Here is a 19,042-nt window from a genome sequence, read left to right as displayed (position 1 = left end):
AGAATGACTGAATTATCTGAAATTATGGGATGCATAAGGCATAGCTTCTAAAACTTAGCTAATTTATAGAGACCGCTGAAAACCTGGACAGTCCCAAAATCTCAAAACATTGGAGCATCTGATTTTCAGCCTCTGGCCCAGGATCATCCGACAGACCTAGTAATGCAGAATTATTAAGGGCTGATTACCCTGTCTTGGCAGATATAATTAGTCGACTATTCCATAAGTGTGTCCTTTTCTGGACAGTGATTTGTCTGTAGATGAAAAGAGGCAATTCTTGCCTACTGGCTGTCTCACTACAACTGGAGTAACTCCAAAGATGCTCAATTTATTCTTAGAATCCAAGAAGGGAAGCTGTCAGGAGCAGATAGGGCTCTCATCAAAATGAACATTAATACAAAAATGTTTGTAATGTCAATTCTGTGGACTTCTGACATTTTGAAAACTAACTATCCATGTAAGGCAATCTGGACTGTTGTCTGTTAACTCCTCTCAGCCATTTCTAAATAAAATACAGAAAACACCCTAGCAATAAACTCAGAGCCATGAATGTGCTCTAGGCCCTTAACTCAAAGGCTAACCAACTCAAATGAGTTAAAAAAAAGTTGAAGAGGGACTGGGTCTAAACCTTGTATTCCTAAATGTGTTATATAGGCACAATGCCTATGAGAGTAACAGTATTAATCTCACTTTTATATCAATAAGAAACTCATACCAATGAAAACCTTACATTTGAAAACAAAGTAAATTTTGTACCATTTAAGAAATTATAACTTCAGGCTAATAACAATTATACAGATTTCTATCAATAGGTTACGGTTATGCAATAAATCCTAGCTATTCCTTCCTGTTCCAATAAAACCACTACTTCTCCCTAGAAAGACAGTCCAATATTAACCACCTGAGTATCCAAGCCCAGGGAATAGGGGCACTGACTCTTTATTACTTTCTTCAAGCTGATTATGGGCATTGAGATATTAGAAGAAGGGTGGGGGGAAGGGTAAATTGATAAGCCTCTGATGTCTGTGTCTTCACTGCATCAAGCTGAAATTCTAGGACATCGGAGGTTCGAGCAGGTCTGCTCAGCTTGCTTGATGAGTAGCTACACCAAGGCTGTGTATTCTGCAATATACAATTCTCAAAACAAATCTTAGTATCAAGATAATTATTTGTTTGAATTCTGGAATCTAGTATTCTGGCAGCCTGCCTCTGTCATGTCTAATCCATATAATTCTGCGAGGTAGAAATACCGTAGTCATCTCTTCTGAAAAAACACAGCCAAAACCTTTTGCCCCGAACAGCATTTCCTTGAGCCAGTAACCAGAAAAACCTTTATCTTGACCTCTTTCCCAGAAGAAAAATATAACCACAAAACTGAAAATCACACCCATCTTGAAAATAAAATCAACTTAATAGCTAAAATACTGTATGTGCCTATTCTTTAGGTCTTCCCTATTTTGACAAGCAGGAAAAGAACCCAGAATTCCCATGGGGCCCATGTTAGATTGAACCTGAGTCTCCCACGAGGCAATATAACTTTACATCATCTGAATACACTTGAGTTACACTATCTTTCTGTTTGGCTCTCTGCCAGAACAGTCTCTATTTATACACTATACTCTCTACTCTAGGGTCAGTGACAATTTTCCCTATCTTAACTAAAGTAGTGTGTGTGTGCCTATTCTTAGGCTTTCTCTATTTTGCCAAACAGAAGATGGCTCTGCCAATCTCCCACACTGTCTTCACAAAGTTTGGACTCCAGACAACACCTGCCATCCATGCAGTATCCAGTAGAAAATGAGACTCTAATGCTTAGATTATAGAAAGATTATCTGGTCCAGTCTATTTTGTGTTCTGTCAGCTTCTTCTACCTTTACAGGCATCTCCTTCTTTAGGCTTTATATGTTTGGAAATGCTCAATAACAATATGCTCATACAATCAAAAGTGTAACCCAACACCCAACCTAGGTATACCAACTACCTTTGACTGCCAGAGACATGTGAACATCTGCCTCCATATTCCCCTCTCTTGTTCCTCTCCCCTAGCACCTCTTCTTCTCCTTACTCCTCCTCTTCCTCTCCTTACTCCTCCAACCTTAGCTCCTCCTACAAATATCAATGACCAATAAATTCTAATTCCTGTTATTTTGTTGCTGGTGGTGGTGGTAGTGGTGGTGGTGATGGTGGTGATAATTGTGTGTGTGTGTGTGCTGTGTTTCCTTTCTTCTGGTTTTGTTGCTATGAAATTATTTTTTTTCCTCTGTGTTCTTATCTGTAGTTAATCTCTTTGGGTTAGAAGTTTTCTCTTAGTTCCTTCTGTAGGGATGTTTGTGGATAGATATTGGTTAAATTTAACTTTTTCATGAAATATCTTGTTTTCTTCATATATGGTGATTGCAAATTTTGCTGGGTATAATAGTCTGGGTTGGCATTTGTGGTCTCTTAGAGTCTGTAAGACATTTGTCCAGGTCCTTCTGGCTTTTAGAATCTCCATTGAGAACTCAGGTGTAATTCTAATAGGTCTACCTTTATATGTTAGTTGGTATTATTCCCTTGTACCTTTTAATATTCTTTCTTTGTTCTGTGCATTTGATGTTTTGATTATTATGTAGCAGGAAGACTTTCTTTTCTGGTCCAGTCTATTTTGTGTTCTGTCAGCTTCTTCTACCTTTATAGGCATCTCCTTCTTTAGGTTAGAGAAATTTTCTTCTATGTATTTTCTGGACCTTTGAGCTGTGAATCTTTTCCTTCTTTTATTCCTATAATTTTTAGGTTTGGTCTTTCAGTAATGACCTAGATTTCTAGGATGTTTTGTATCAGGAACTTTTTAGGTTTAACATTTTGTTTGACTGATATATAAACATCTATCATATATTTTATACATGAGATCCTCTCCTCTATTTTTTGTATTCTGTTGGTGATGCCTGCTTCAGTTTCTAGTCTCTCACCTAGGTTTTCTATCTCCAAGTATCCCTCAGTTTGTGTTTTCTTTATTGTATTTCCATTTTCAGATCTTGATCAGTTTCCTTCATTTCTCTCACCTTTTCATGTTTTTTTTTTAATTTCTTTAAGGAATTTGGTTTTTTTTTTCATCTTTAAAGGCCTCTGTCATCTTCATAAGATTGGATTTAAAGACATTTTGTTGTTGAGTTTTCAAGGACCAGTAATGTATTGCCACTGGGATTTGGCACCCTGGATGACATCTGGAGTTTTGGTTGCTAGTGTTGTCTCTGGGGTACTGGATATTGTTGTGGCTTTTGGGGTTCTAGAAACCTGGAGTTCTTAATACCTATGTGGCCCTCAGTAAAGCAGGGGTATTCTTCCAGAGCTGTGAACTAGGATATGGAGCCCAGAGGAAAAGGTGCTATAGAAGACTGCTGGGCAGTCTCTCAGGAATGTTAGCAGGCAGTGGATGGCATTTTAACTAGGGTTCTTCATAAAGGCATGGCCTCTAGTAAAGCGTTACCTACAAATTTTGTAACCTCATTTTTTTATAGCTAAAGAAAGTTTCAATGTGTAAATGCACCACAGTTTCCTTTTCCATTTATGAGTTGATTCGTATCTATGTTGTTTCTGTTTCCTAGTTATTTTAAATTAAGCAGCAATGAACATAGTTGAGAAAGAATTTCTGTAGAAAGATATAACATCCTTTGGGCAGTATCACCCTGGATTGGTATATCTGGTCAAATGATAATTCTATTTCTAGCTTTTTCAAGAATGTCCACACTGATTTCCATAGTGGTTACATCAGCTACACTCCCACCAACAATAAATAAGGATTCCCTTTTCCCCATATCCTCATAGCACCTATTCTCATTTAATTTCTTTATTACAGCCATTCTGATGGGAAAGAAAGAATCTCAAAGTAATTTATTCTGCTCTTACCTAATTGCTATTAATAGTGAATATCTTTAAAAATGTTTAGTAGCTACTCCTGTTTCTTTGCTTGAGAATTCTTTGTTCAGATCTATGGACCACTTTTTGACTGTGTTGTTTATTTTCTTAATGTTTACTTTTGTGAGTTCTTTGTTTATTCTAGATATTTATCAACTGTCAGAAGTACAGCTAGCAAAGATTTCTCCCATTCTGTGGGATGCCTCTTCACTCAGTTTATAGTTTTCTTTATTACAAAGAGTTTTTTTTAATTCATGAGATGAGATGAGATGAGATACCATCTGTTAATCACTGACCTTCTTTCCTATACTACAAGTGTTCTATTCTGAAAGGCCTACCTGTAAGTACATGGAGAAGTGGAGTCTTTTTGTTTTCCAAGCATTTTCTTTTTCTTTTTTCTTTTTTTTTTCGGCTTTCCTGAGACTTGATTTGAAAATTCAGCAAACATAAACCTCCTTACCTTAGCCTCAAGGACACTTGCCAGACAAGGGAAAAAGGAAGCAACATTCTTCAGGAAAAACATCATAAAAACTATATACAAAGTTCAAATCACCCTCAGTACATATGTGTTCAATATACCTACTAGAATGGACCATTAAGTTCCACTTAATGCGCATGTATCAATCCAAAGTCTAAAAATCCACATTGCTCCAAAGAAAAACATGGTCAAGCTTCTGATAGAAATACTTCTGACTGGGGTACCAATTTCTGTCTTAGATATAATTTCCATTGCTAAGAAGTGACACTGTGAACAAAGCAACTGTTTTAGAGCCAAGTATTTAATTGGGTCTGGCTTACAGTTTCAAATGTTTAGTCAATTACCATCATAGCAGGAACAATGGCAACATGCAGGCAGCCATGATGTTGGAGATGGAGCTCAGAGTTCTGCATCTTCATGAGAAAGCAGCTAGGAAGAGAGGGTCTTCCAGCCAAACAGTAGGAGTGTGTGTTTTGTCCTTACCGATGCTCCAGAGACCACCACCATAGGAATTCACTTTTTTCAAGACAACAATATCTACTCCAACAAGGCCAAACATCCTAATAATGCCACTTTTTGGCCCAAGCATATTCAAGTCACCACAGTTAATTTCTACTATGAATTCTTCCATGCATTTAAATATGATTAGGACATGCAAAGGCTTTAGCACATTGATTACTTTCAGAAGGTTTTTCTCTAGTATGTGTTCATTTTTGTACTCAGAGATTACTGTGGCATGTAAAAGATTTTCCAACTTTAGATCATTCACAAGTTTTCTGTCCAATATGTGTTCTTTTATATCTTTGGAAACTATAGTGATATGCAGAGGCTTTTCCATGTTTAGTTCATTCATAAGATTTCTCTAAAGTGTGTTTTCTTTGAAGTATTTGGAGTACAGTGACATGCAAAGGCTTTACCACATTCATTACACTCATAAGGCTTCTCTCCACTATGTGCTTCTTCATGAATTTGGAGACAACTGTGATATGCAAAGGCTTTATCACATTGATTAAATCCAAAAGGTTTTGCTCCTGCACATTTTCTTTTGTGTATTCAGAGATGACTGTCCAGGAAAGGCTTTACCTCATTCATGACCTTCATGCAGTTTCTCTACAGTATGTGCTGTTTTATGTGTTGTGCGATAACTGTAACTGGCAAGGACTTAATACACTGATTACCTTCATAGGATTACTCTCTAGAATGTGTTCTATTATGTAAGTGCAGATGACAGTGAATTGACAAGATTTTACTACAGTGATTATAGTAAAAGGGGTTATCTCCAGTGTGATTTCATTTGTGTAAAGAATGATGACATGCAAAGGCTTTACCACACTGATAGCATTCATGTGGTTTGTCTCTTATAGGGATCTTTTATATGACTGCTGATGATGTGATTTGCAAATGCTTTACAACACTGATTACATTCATAGATTTCTCTCCAGTATGTGTTCTTTTATAATAATAGAGACTACAAGGTTGTGAAAAGTCTTTAACTCATTGATTACATTCATGAGGTTTCTTTCCAGTATGGGTCTTTTATGCTTTGGAGAGTAGTGCGACATGCAAAAGCATTAGCACATTAATTACTGTCTTATCTTAGTCAGGGTTTCTATTCTTGTACAAAACATAATGAACTAGAAGGAAGTTGGGGAGGAAAGGGTTTATTGACCTTACACTTCAACATTGCTGTTCATCACCAAAGGAAGTCAGCACTGGAACTAAGCAGGTCAGGAAGCAGAAGCTGATGTAGAGGCCATGGAGGGATTTTTTTTTTTTAGTAGCTTCCTTCCCTTGGTTGCTCTGCCTGCATTCTCAAGACTACCATCCCAGAAATGGTACCACCCACAGTGGGCTCTCCTCTCTTATCACTAATTGAGAAAATGCCTTACAGCTGAATCTCATGGAGGAATTTCCTCAAATGAAGCGCCTGTTTCTGTGATAACTCCAGCCTGTGTCAAGTTACACACAAAACTAGCCAGTACAATTACATGCATAGGTTTCTCCAACATAGGCTATTATACGTTTTTGCAGAAAATAACTTTGTGAAAAGGCTTTTGTCACATTGATTATATTAATAAGATTTCTCTCCAGTATGTGGTCTTTTAGAGTTTCAAAGACGTCTCCCTTGTAAATAGGCTTTATCACATTAATTATATTCCTAACATTTATCTCCAGTGTGTGTTCTTTTATGATATTGTAGAGTACTCCACTATGAAAATGCTTTACCGCATTGATTACATCCATAAGGTTTCTGTTCAGTATGTGTTCTTTTATGACGTTGCAGATGACTGTGACATGCAAAGGCTTGACTACATTGATTACATTCATAAGGTTTCTCTCCAGTATGTGTTCTTTTATGATATTGGAGAGAACTTAGTTGTGAAAATATTTTACCACATTGATTACATTCATAAGGTTTCTCTCCAGTATGTATGCTTTTATGTCTTTGGAGATGACTAGGTCTTGCAAAGGCTTTACCACATTGATTACGTTGATAATGTTTCTCACCAGTATGTGTTCTTTTACGTAACTGGAGATGAGTGGGTCTTGCAAAGTCTTTACCACATTGACTACATTCATATGGTTTCTCTCCAGTATGTGTTCTTTTGTGATATTGGAGAGCTCTCTCTTGTGAATAGGCCTTACCACATTGATCAGATTCATAGGGTTTCTCTCGAGTATGTGTTGTTTTCTGTCTTTGGAGAACACTGGGTTTTTCTCCAGTATGGGTTCTTTTATGATATTGGAGACTACTCTGACATAAAAAGGCTTTACCATATTGATAACATTCATTAGGTTTCTCTCCAGTATGGGTGTTGTTAGGATTTTGGCGACTACTTGGATATGAAAATGCTTTACCACATTGATTACATTGATTACATTCATATGTTTTCCAGTATGTATTTTTTTATGATATTGGAGATGACTGGGTCTGGCAAAGGCTTCACCACATTTATTATATTCATATGGTTTCTCCCCGCTATGAATTTTCATATACCTTTTGTGTCTTCTAGAATGTTGAAATTCTTTTTCTTTCTTTCTTTCTTTCTTTCTTTCTTTCTTTCTTTCTTTCTTTCTTGTCTTTCTTTCATTTTTCGAGACAGGGTTTCTCTGTGTAGCCTTGGCTGTCCTGGAACTCACTCTGTAGACCAGGCTGGCCTTGAACTCAGAAATCCGCCTGCCTCTGCCTCCCTAGTGCTGGGATTAAAGGTGTGTGCCACCAATGCCCAGCAAAATTCTTTTTCAATATGGTGGTCTTCCCAACTGTAGCCTATATCAGTGAGGTTCCAGTAGGTCTCAAGCGTCACATCTTTGTAGAGATTCTTCTGGGAAGGATCCAGCAAACTCCACTCTTCTCCAGTGAAGTTGATATGTACATCATCAAATGTCACTGCATCCATGACTCTATTTCAGAGCTTCCCTGGGATCCTCTCACAGCTCCCAACAGCACAGCTCAGAGCAGGAAGGAGATAACCATTCAAGCATGTAGAGTTGCAGCAAACTTGCAGAGAGGAACCCTCCAAGCATTTTCAAAGTACCAAGTCTTGGATTGAGATTCTTGATCTGTTTAGAGTTTAATTTTACAGATAAGAGTCTGGCTTAGCATTCATATTTCCTAGTGTCAGTTGTTGAAATGCTGTCTACTGTGCATATTTTTGGTATCCAGGTCAAAAATCTTCCTCAAAATCAGGCAGCTGTGGTTGTATGAAGTTAGATATGAATACTCTGCTTTATTCTATTGATGTATATGTCTTCTAAAATGCTAGAACCTTGTTATTTTTATTTTTATGACTTTGTAGTATCAGTGAACTCTGACACAGTGATAGTTTCTGTAACATTCTTGTTTTCTGGACTATTTTGAATATCTTTGACCTTCTGTATCTTTATAATTCTGACATTGAGTTTTTTTCCCGTACATCTGCAAAGCATGACCCTTAAAACTTGGTTGGGAGTACACTGAATTTATAAGCAGTTAATTTCCACAAATTAATTTTTCTGATCTATAAGCAAATAGTGTCTTTTTATTTTCTAGTGTTTTCTTGGTTTCTATCTTCAATTTCTTCAAGTGTCCATTGTAGCACTTTTTCATTTCTTGGCTTTGGTTCATTCCCAGATAGTGTATGTGTGTGTGTATGTTGCGAATGTGATTGTCTCCCTGATTTGTTTTTAGTATGTTTGTCATTGGGACTTGGAATGCCACTGTTGTGTGTTTGTGTGTGTGTTTCCTGCACATATATCATACACCATGTGTGTACTGTGGTCTTACAGGCCAGAAGAGGACATTTGATGCTCCCAAAATGGAGTTATAGACACTTGTGAGCCAACATGTGGGTGCTTAGGATCAAACCTGAGTGCACTAGAAGAGTAGCTATTGCACTTATCTACTGAACCATCTCTCAAGCTTTTCATTAAGAATTTTTTCATGTTGGTTCATCAGGAAGATAGTTTATAATTTTCTTTTCTTGTTGTTATATCTTTGACTGTTGTTTTCCACTGAGGTGTTGGAAACAGAGTTGTAAGAAGGCAAAGAGTGAGAGCTCAATCCCTTGGAGGACAAACTGAAAGTCAGGTTATATGACTTTGGGCACTTTTGATAAGAGTGAAACCCTCTTATCAAGAGGAATTGAGTCAGAGGCTAAAGGGATATGCTTCCTGTACCTGTAAGACAAGAAGGAATATAGAGTCTTTTTGATGATAGAAAAGATGAAGAAGATAATCTCTATTACCACATACATTTCTTTAAGACAGTGCTACAAGTCCTGAGACTACAGATTCAGAAACTTTTGATAATTAACCAGGGGATAGCTAGAGTATATCTGGTATAGGCAGATGCTGGCAAGTAGCAGACATTATGAATAAGCAAGCCTCTGACAAGGACTTAATATAAACAGTCTAAGAGTGAAACGACATGCCAAATTTCCCAAATTGATAACTTGCCACAATGCACTTAGCAATAGTGAGACCTGTGCCAGAAACAATGTTACTTCACAAGCAGAGTTAAAATATCTCTCCATACACTGTGCTGAATGTATTGGTATGTGCTAGCACTGCCTCACATGAGATGTGTATTAGGTGGAGCTGGGGGAATGTGACAATCATGTAATTAGAAAGCAGCTTTCCAAAAGTAAATAAGTACATTGTGCCTCAGGAGGTGGGGATTTGTCTGTAGTTGAGTATATTCTAGAAGTGAGCCAAGATGTCTTGTGACCTTAAAAGATCAGAGGCCTCATGTTGAATTCACTATTAGTCTCCAACTAATATACAAAGGGCTTTTGCCTTTGTTGATGGTACTTTTCTGACTAATAGAGTAGGTACATGGATGGCTAAGGTGACTTCATGATCAAGGCCAAATGAGTGACTGTGGCCTTGAGATCCACAATCCAACACTGCCTTATATAGTGTGTATTTCTCTTGTAGGTATATTCTAGGGTTGGACATTCAGTGAGGGCTGATAATCCTCCATTCAACCACTAGGGAGTTGAAGCTATAAATTAGGACAATAAAGCCAGTGCTAACCTCACCAATCCAATCCAGATTGTCAAGGCCAAGATCAACTGTCTGCATATACCAATACTGGTTGCTTGGTGTGATGGTGTGGTGACAAATGTCAATATATTGTAATAGTCCTACAATACTGCCATGTGGCCAATATGAAGACCAGATGGAAACTGGAAAGTGATCATGAACTATCAAAATATGAATAAAGGGAGCTCCATTCCTACATGTTGCAGCTATCATGGAGATGATTAACTCTAACTTTTGACTGGTTCCAGCATGAAGTAGACCAAGAACATTTTTTTTTCTCACCTATGAAGGTCATGTTAACCCAGAAATATGTTAATCTTCATCTAATTCTCATGTCTTGGTGATTCAGGACTTGGCATCCTGGCAGTGTTCCAAGGCATCCCATTTTGTATAATTATATTGAAGACATCACACTAACCTCTGGTTCTCTTATAGACTTAGAATCTGTGGCTGTGAGTCTTATAAATGTTCTAAAATCTTGAGGATTGATAAACAGCTCCATAGTATAAGGATATGGTTTGTTTGTACCAAGGGGAGAGTAGGTACATAACATAATAATTTCCTAACAGTTTTACCAAAGGCTTTGGGACCTGAAAATATATGTAATAGTTCACAATATAGGCTTCTAAAAGAAGCCTGCCTGTCTTGTTGAAAGTTTTAGTAGAGAGTCTCAAGTTACACAAAGGGCAGTGTTAATTAATAACATTAATGCCCATTAATGTTATTTAGACAAATTAAAGGTTAGATAAAACTATGTGAGTATGGGTCACAAATAAGCTCTTCCCACTCCATGTACATATTGTATTGTGGAATGGGTCTCCAGTCACTCTGTCGACATCCCATGTGGGAAGACCCCTGATACCTAAAGAGGAGTTGAACATCTATAGAACTGGGAAACTGGAGAACTTACAGAGGCTAAGAATCTTGAAAGCTACCAGTAAACCGAGAAGCTCATGGGCCCTGAAAACCTCTCAAAATCTTAAAACCTATATAGCTGAGAGACCTGGTCCTGGGCCTAATAGCTTAAAAAGTTAAGAGGTCTAAATGACTTACAAAGCCTAAAAATCTATAGAAAATTTTGTTGATTGTTGTTTTCTGTACCTTTACTATGGATTATGGGTCAAGATAACAGCCCTATAAAGCACCAGCTGTTTAAAAATGGTAATGTCTTAGTTACTTTTCTATTGCATGATAAAACACAATAACCAAGGCAAATAATGAATGAAAATATTAATTTGGGGCTCACAGTTCCAAAAAGTTAGAGTCCATGACCACCATGACAGGGAGCATGGCAGCAGGCAGGAAGGAATAGAAGTATCATAGGAGCTGAGAACTTACATCTTATCCATAAGTACCATGTAGACTCATATCTAGAAAGGCTATGAGTTCAGCAAAATGACTGAAGTCATATCCAGGGAATCCAAAAGTAAATTATGCAATATGTTATATGAGTATCTTAGACACAGTGTTATTTTTGTGTAATTCTGTATAAATTTCATCCAGAGGTCAGAAGCTGGAGTCTTTGCGTATGTCTTTTGTAGTACAACCAATTTAAATATATCCCCAACTAGCTTACAAATAAACAAGTTTCAGACTATGGTTACTTTATTAGATTTTGTCAATTCCTTGGGGGCTAACCCCTAATCTACTTTTCTAACTGCTGGCTTGGCTACCTATTTAGCAGTTAACCCCAAATTCTTGCTGTTTCTGCTGGTCATGTGCTCAGGGTACGTTTCCTCTCATGGTGCCTTCTCCTCTCTTTCTTCTTGGTTTCTTCTCTCTTTTTCTTGCTTCTCTACCACCAACCAGATAACTCAAAACACACCCATCTCTAACTCCTCCAGTAATTATCTGTAGCTAATTTTATTTAACCAGTAGTTTTAAACTAAGGAACAAGGCTTACACAACAAAAGCTTGTAATCATGAGAATTCACTTATACGTCTAGACTTTGAGTACAGAATTTAGCATTATAATACAAACAACAGACCAAACATTAACAATTCCCCAACTTTTGTCTAATTAAAAGGCTGTTTCTCTTATAATAATAATAAACAACATACAAGAGAACAATTATTAAGCAATTATGAAAATGGTTATGTAAGAGTTACATTTCAAAAGTCCAGTCTTTTCATATTTGTCCGCTTAGGAGAAAGTACTTTATTAGGTGAGTTCAGAGTTCTGTATCTAAATAAATTTCTATCCTAGGCTGTATTACAATTCTAAAAATACTTTCTTAGACCTAGAACATCGTAAATCCTAAACAACTTAAGCTTATAGTAAGACTATGGCTATCTAGTCTTCAACCCCATCAGAGACCTAAGAATAAGTAGGAAATATAGGAATGCACCTTCCAAAGTTTATAGAAATGTGAGAAACAGATGATCACCTGGACAGTGCCCAATATTCTGTATAATGTTGTAACATCTATCTTTAGCCTTCTGACCCAGAATATCTGACAGATCTTTTGTAAATCAGGAATTATAAAGGACTTGCTTACTCTGTATTTGCAGAGCTTGGCAACAGGTTTCCCTGCATTAATTTGTCCTGTCTGGACAGTATTATATTTGTAGATAAAGCTTGGACATTTCCTTGCTCAGTGGCTAGTCTTTCACAATTGAAGTAAATTATGAATGAGATGCTGCCAGGGGCTGATATGTCTCAATATCAAAAAGAAAAGACTTCAATTAATAAAAAACATCTTTAAATCTGTGAATCTCTGAGGTTTTCGAAGATCATCTATTGATTCAAATCATATTTGAACAAGTAAATCTTACCTGTCTCCAGCTACCTATTATCTGAACAACCCAGGATGTATATTTCTGTGATAATCCAGACTATTATCTGACAAGACCAAGAGTATGATTGATGGTTAACTTGTGATTCTTAATTATTCTAAACAGTTTGTACTAGCAGCTATTAAAAAACTGAAAACAAACCTTACATTTTAAAGTGAGTGCATAGGCACAATGCCTATTTAAGATTTGGGACATACATTTACTACATTTAAACAAAATATCCCAAATTTCATATCAATTTATAAAGGTTTATGACAATGAAAAACTTAAATCTGTAATACACAAAATTCTGTACCAATATAACAAACTATAACTTCAATTCTGCATCACCACATAAATATTTCTACTATTGTAAAATTATGGCTACAATTTTTTTTTGGTTTAAGAGTAGATTCAATAATCTACCCTTATTTGTTTAATTTTATGTAATATTTCTATATGCCTCTTTTTCTTCTCAATCCACTTCTCTCTATCTAGGAGAGGAAGAAGGCTAGAGAGAAGGAAAGGTAAGGTAGAAATTACTGTGTCTAAGCTCCCTATTTAGTTTCCTCCCTGTCAAAGATCATAATTATTTGTAAATCATCCCTCAAAATGACAACATATGTATAATTTATAAAATTACCAAAGCCATCCACCTCAACTTATGAGAATGAGATGATAGTCTTTTTATAATTTTTTTCCTGCTGAACTGAGGTAAAGAATTCCTGTTTGGAGCCCCAAAAGAAAATAGGAAAAATGGTTGTCTTAGTTGAGGTTTTACTGCTGTGAACAGATACCATGACCAAGGCAAGTCTTGTAAAGGATAACACTTAACTGGCTCTGGCTTACAGGTTCAGAGATCTAGTTTGTTGTCATCAAGGTGGGAATATGGCAGCATCCAGGCAGGCATGATGCAGGAGGAGCTGAACTGCTAGTGGAAAACTGGCTTCCAAGCAGCTAGGATAAGGGTCTTAAGCCCACACCCACAGTGGCACACCTACTCCAACAGGGCTACACTTACTCCAACAGGGCCACACCTTCTAATAATGCCACTCCCTGGGCCTAGCATATGCAAACCATCACAGTAGTTAAGTCAAAAAAGCTAATTGTACCATTTGTTGTCTAGTCTCTGGATGTTGAGAAAGTGCAGGTTTAAATAGTGGTCTGCTTGAAATAGTCTGGACCAAGTGAGCTAGCTATTCTGAAAATGTCTGGGCAGCAACAGCTTCAGTGCTTTTGAGGTAGGATCAAGGAGGTCTCAGCATTTCAGCATCCCTGAGGGTGAATCCTGTTAGGTATGCCTTCCAGGTCTTCCATTCTACAGTATACAAACCTTCAAAGCAATATATAGTCCTATAAAGACATGTTTATGGAATACACAGGGTACACAGATCAATTAATAATGATGTCCTGCTCTTTGTTTGAGCAGATGAAAGACAACCATCTTTCTTCAGAAGTTAGTTTGATCATATAATCAAATTGTAGTATAATTTATTTATTCTACATTTATTCCATATGAAAAGATGGTATATAGTAATAAGTATAAACATTTTGTATCCAACAAGATTTATTGGCCATGCAAACTGAAGTTCTGGCTGGAGACACATATATGTTCCAGTCAGTTTCAGAGTTGTTTCAATAGAGGGCATGGCATTGTACATTACTGGTTTGTTTTAGCCTTTTGATTTTCTTTTTGCCTGTAGTTGAGATCTTCAGGAGATCTTCCACTCAATTTTTATTTTTAATAATTTGGATAGAAGATATAACTTTTCTTCTCCTATTGGAACAAATTTAAAATGTCCTTCCCAACCCAACATATCTCCTTTCTTCCATTTTGGAATTAGGACTACATAGGCTGATCGAATTCAGCAGTTCTTTCTAAAATACAATATATCTTAGCAGTTGTGCTATTTGTCTCATTGACTATTAAAAATTTAAAGTCAACAAAGTACATTTAAAGCCATTTTTGAGATATATCAAATCCCCTTTCTGTTCTATGAGCATTTAAGGTTCTCTAAGTTCTTCTTATAATGGCTTGACCTATAGGACTGTAAGCTATATCTGGAATAGGCTTCATGCCATAATGTCCATAAAATTATTGTATTTTAATGGACATATATGTCTGAGCATCATAAGTTTTAATCTATAAAGGCATCTCCAAAATAGCCACCATCTCTAATAACTGTGCAATCTCAGAATTACCCCCCTCAGAACTCAAGGTAAGAGTCCATTGGAACTACAAACATGTATCAGTTATATAATGTATCAACATGTGTACATATCTCAATTCTTCAAACTCTATGAAATTAAACATATAATTCATTGTGTGGCATTGCATTAAGTTAGCATTACTAAAAAGAACTTGGATTTTTAATTCAATATATTGTATCTGTATGGGCTACTATTTTAATTTCTCAAATCCCTGTGCAATTTTTCTGTCTGGAACTATATTTGTTAATGTTATTGTAAGTTCCAGATTGGATTACTCTGAGGGTTTTCTATTTTGATTTAAAGATTCTTTCAACATCTGTTTTATGGTTTCTAATCCAGTATCTAATTTCTCAGTCTCTTCTTTCTCCAAGTCTGTCTTATTCTGATCTCTCCCAAAGAGGACTTACAAAACTGTAGTCATTGAAAAACAGCCACTTGTATGCTAAGCAAAGAATGATCATATGAAATCTAAATGCAGTGTGTCACCATGCTTCCCTCCATCCGAAATAGAGTAAACATTTTTCCATTTTAATTTCAAATTTTCTCCCTAAGGACTTTATTTTCTTGTATTTAAATTAAATATTTCTCTCTGATTTTTTTTTATACTTAGCTTCCTTTCTCTTTTACTGTTCTTTAAACTGAATTCCATATCACTTTATCCTCTTGGGACTTTTTAGTTTGTACCTTGTGCTGTGTTAGTGAGCTCCAAAGGGGTCCTTGCTATCTGACTTTTGCAATCCCTGGCCAGGTCTCTTTGACCTGCCACGCTCCTTTGTAATTTTAGACCTTCATCCCTGGACATCCACCATTAGTCTTTGGCTCATGTACCCTGTCATGCTTGGTTGAGCTTGTGCCTCTCACCAGACAAAGGGCAGGGGACTCAGTAGGTCCAGATTTGGCTGCTGTTATTTTTTTCCCCCAAGGGCCTCAGAATTACATGTGATTTCTGCCAAGCAGAGTGCTGGCTTTCCAGAGCGGCATGTAGCTCTTAGGAGAACTATAGCCTCTATCTCTATCAGCAGCCACAGAAGTACAAAGCCTTCCCAGGAGCTGGTCCCAAACAGCCTTAGCTTCAAAGGACTGACCTAACTCCTCATAGCAGCACTGTTTTTAGGGAGTGTTGTGACTCTACGTGGTATACCTGTAATCTAAACTTGGGTTCTAAGTAAGTCTTTGTCCCATGTTGCGAACCAACATGTAGTACATCCAATTTAAACTTATCCCTGACTAGTTTAATAATACTTAAGTTTCAGACTAAGTTTTTTTTTGTTTTGTTATTTATTTAATCATTTTTAATTTGGCTTTGTCAGTTACTTGTGTGTGTGTGTGTGTGTGTGTGTGTGTGCGTGTGTGTGTGTGTGTGTGTGTGTGCACAACTCTTAATCTACTTTTCTAACTCCTGGGCTGGCTACCTCCCCAGCAGTGTACCCCAAATTCTTGCTGTTTCTCCTGACCAAGTGCTCATGGTACATCTCCTCTCAAGATGCCTTTTCCTCTCTCCTCGCGGTCTTTCCTCCCGTCCTCTTGCTTCTCCATTGCCAATCAGATAACTCAAAACCCACCTACCTCAAATCTCTCCAGTAATTGGCTGTAGCAAATTTTATTTAACCAATAGTTTTAAAGTAAGGAATACGTTTTGCACAACAAAAGCTCATAAACTTGAGAAATGACTCATAGACATTTGAGTACAGAATTTAGCATTATAATACAAACAACAGGCAAAACATCAACAGCGTTCAAGTTTAGAAGCCTTCCTATGAGTGTTTCTCTGTAGGCCTATCATCTTCAATGTTGTAAACTGATCTGTATATGTGCTTATGTCAGCATATATTGTCTGAATGTGCCAGATTGCATCTTTGTGCCTGCACAGTTGGCAGATGCTTGGCCAGTGGCCTTTACTGGGACTAAATAACCTATGCCTAGTTATTTATTTTTCAAGATCTGACAGTTTGTTACTCTGAAAGACTTTGTTTGGACTCAGAAGTAAAAGCTCTTACTAAATCAGCCTATGTCTCTTGGAAACCTGCTCTTGGCATTTTTCTTTGGCTTCCTTCATTCTCTTGGCCAAAAGGCTAGTACAGTTACAGCTCCTTCCTTGTTTTTCTAAGCACATTGTTTCTTCAGAGCAATATGATGGTATTTATGCTGCAGTACCCCAAGGCGCAGTACTAACTGTAAGCCCAGTAATACCCATAAAGGAGAAGCTACCCCACCCCCCACACCCGGTTGGTACAGGACACACACAAATCCCAAGTTCTCAGCACAAAAGAGATTTTTTTTACACTGAAGGGCAAGGTGGGGGGAGTGCCTGCCTCTGGATCAAGCAGATAAAAGGCAGACCAGTAAGGAGCATCAACAGTAACAAATAGAAAGGGACAATCGAAGCAGCAACAAGGTGTGATGTGTTTTGTTTTTATTTACTTTTATTTTTGTTTTTTGTTTGTTTTGTTAGTACTAGGTTTTTAAAGGAGAAAATGGGGGAGTCTGTGCTAGGATAAATTTGTAAATCCTTGTTGGACATGTTTGCCAAGTAATATATTTTGATTGTTGGACTTCAGTGTTTTGCTCAGGAATGAGTCAACAGCCAAATAAGATAATGGGTCTTTGAGGGCTAGCTTAGAAATGCAATATAATGGTTTTTAGCAAATGAGAGGAAAAAGGAGTGAAAGATAAAACCTGTTGACACCATGCTTGCTATACTCAGTCTGTTAGAGAGCCCTTCATTCCACCTTTTCATTTTATTATTGGATCTCTGGGTGTTCACCCTGGTTACTTCCTGCTGGGCACTTATGTTAAAGACTCAAGGAAGCTGGAGTGTTGGTCAAGAACATGAAGAGTTGGCTGTTTTGTTTAATGTTCAGGCTCTGTGGGACATCTGTGTCCATGGAAATGCACAGAGCATTGGAGGGAAGTGTAAGAGCAGTTTAAAGGCTGGATGGCCTGTTTGGTGTTAGTTACTTTGGAGCTGTCTAGGATGCAGATTTTGAGGGACTATATTGGGCTGGTATTTACTAAAGCAATTTTTAGTCAATTTGAAATCTGTTGGGATTAGGACAAGAAGGTAAAATTAAGAAACTTAGGAAAAAAATACCTTCGGTATACATTTGAAATTTTCATGGTCCTGGTATTTGGAAGAGAGGAGTCCCAAGACCAGATAAAGGGAGAGAGATCTCAGGGAAATGGGGAGAGATTTTACTCTCAGGAATAGACATGTGTGGAAATTTAGTCCCTTGTTTAGTATAATAATAACATAGAGAGAAATCTGAAATAACTGTTTATATGTCTTTAATTACTTTCTCAAACCCTCACAAATCATTTAGACTTTTATATCTTCAGTCCTTAAAACATTTTCTTAGAACTTGCATTTACATACTTTTCCAACTAAGCACTTGCATTCTCAAATGTTTACAACTTGTATTCACATACCTTCAAATATTTTCTTAGATGGTCATAACTTCAGACTTATATAACTTCATGAGTGCTAAAAGTAGGGGTGGTATAGTGAAGTAGTTCACTGAGACACTTTGTAGTGTGGGTTCAGTTCTATAAAACAGTTTTATCTGCTGAAGTGTGAGTCAGACAAGTTTGAATAAAGTATATAAGAGAGAAGTACTTCCCCTTGCCCTTCTCTCAACTCCTAACTTACAGAGAACTCCAACCCTCCTACAGCCTTGGATTCTATCCCACAAACTACTCTTAATTTATCACTTACATTTCTTTCCTGTAAAAACAATAACCACACTGACATGACAGCCCTTCAAGCTGCCCATTCATACCTTATGACTTATCTCACTTCCAGGCTACCCTTCTACATAACTCAGATAACAATATACCTGGCACAACCATATCCACTGGAAGTGTCGAAAGTCATGAAACCACCATAGCTGTTTGACCAAGTTCTAGCAAAGCTGAGCTGGGTACTGTGATCACTGTCACTCTATCTTTCACTTTTAGGCTTTGGTCTCTGCATGTTACATCCTTAGGGACTTTTGCATTATGATTCATTTTATACCTTTTCCAGAGAAAATTATGTCTGATTCTTTCAGGGAAAGTCTTAAACTTGCTGTTTTCTTCTGCTTTTAGGAAAATGATTTTATCTGGTCACTGTTTGGAAGTCTTCCTCATAACCTGGAGATTGTGATAAGTTCAGATAAGCAA

This window comes from Grammomys surdaster, unplaced genomic scaffold (genome assembly GCF_004785775.1).
Source record: "Grammomys surdaster isolate TR1022 unplaced genomic scaffold, NIH_TR_1.0 373, whole genome shotgun sequence".
NCBI lineage: Eukaryota > Metazoa > Chordata > Mammalia > Rodentia > Muridae > Grammomys > Grammomys surdaster.
Note: the sequence above shows the minus strand (reverse complement) of the source record.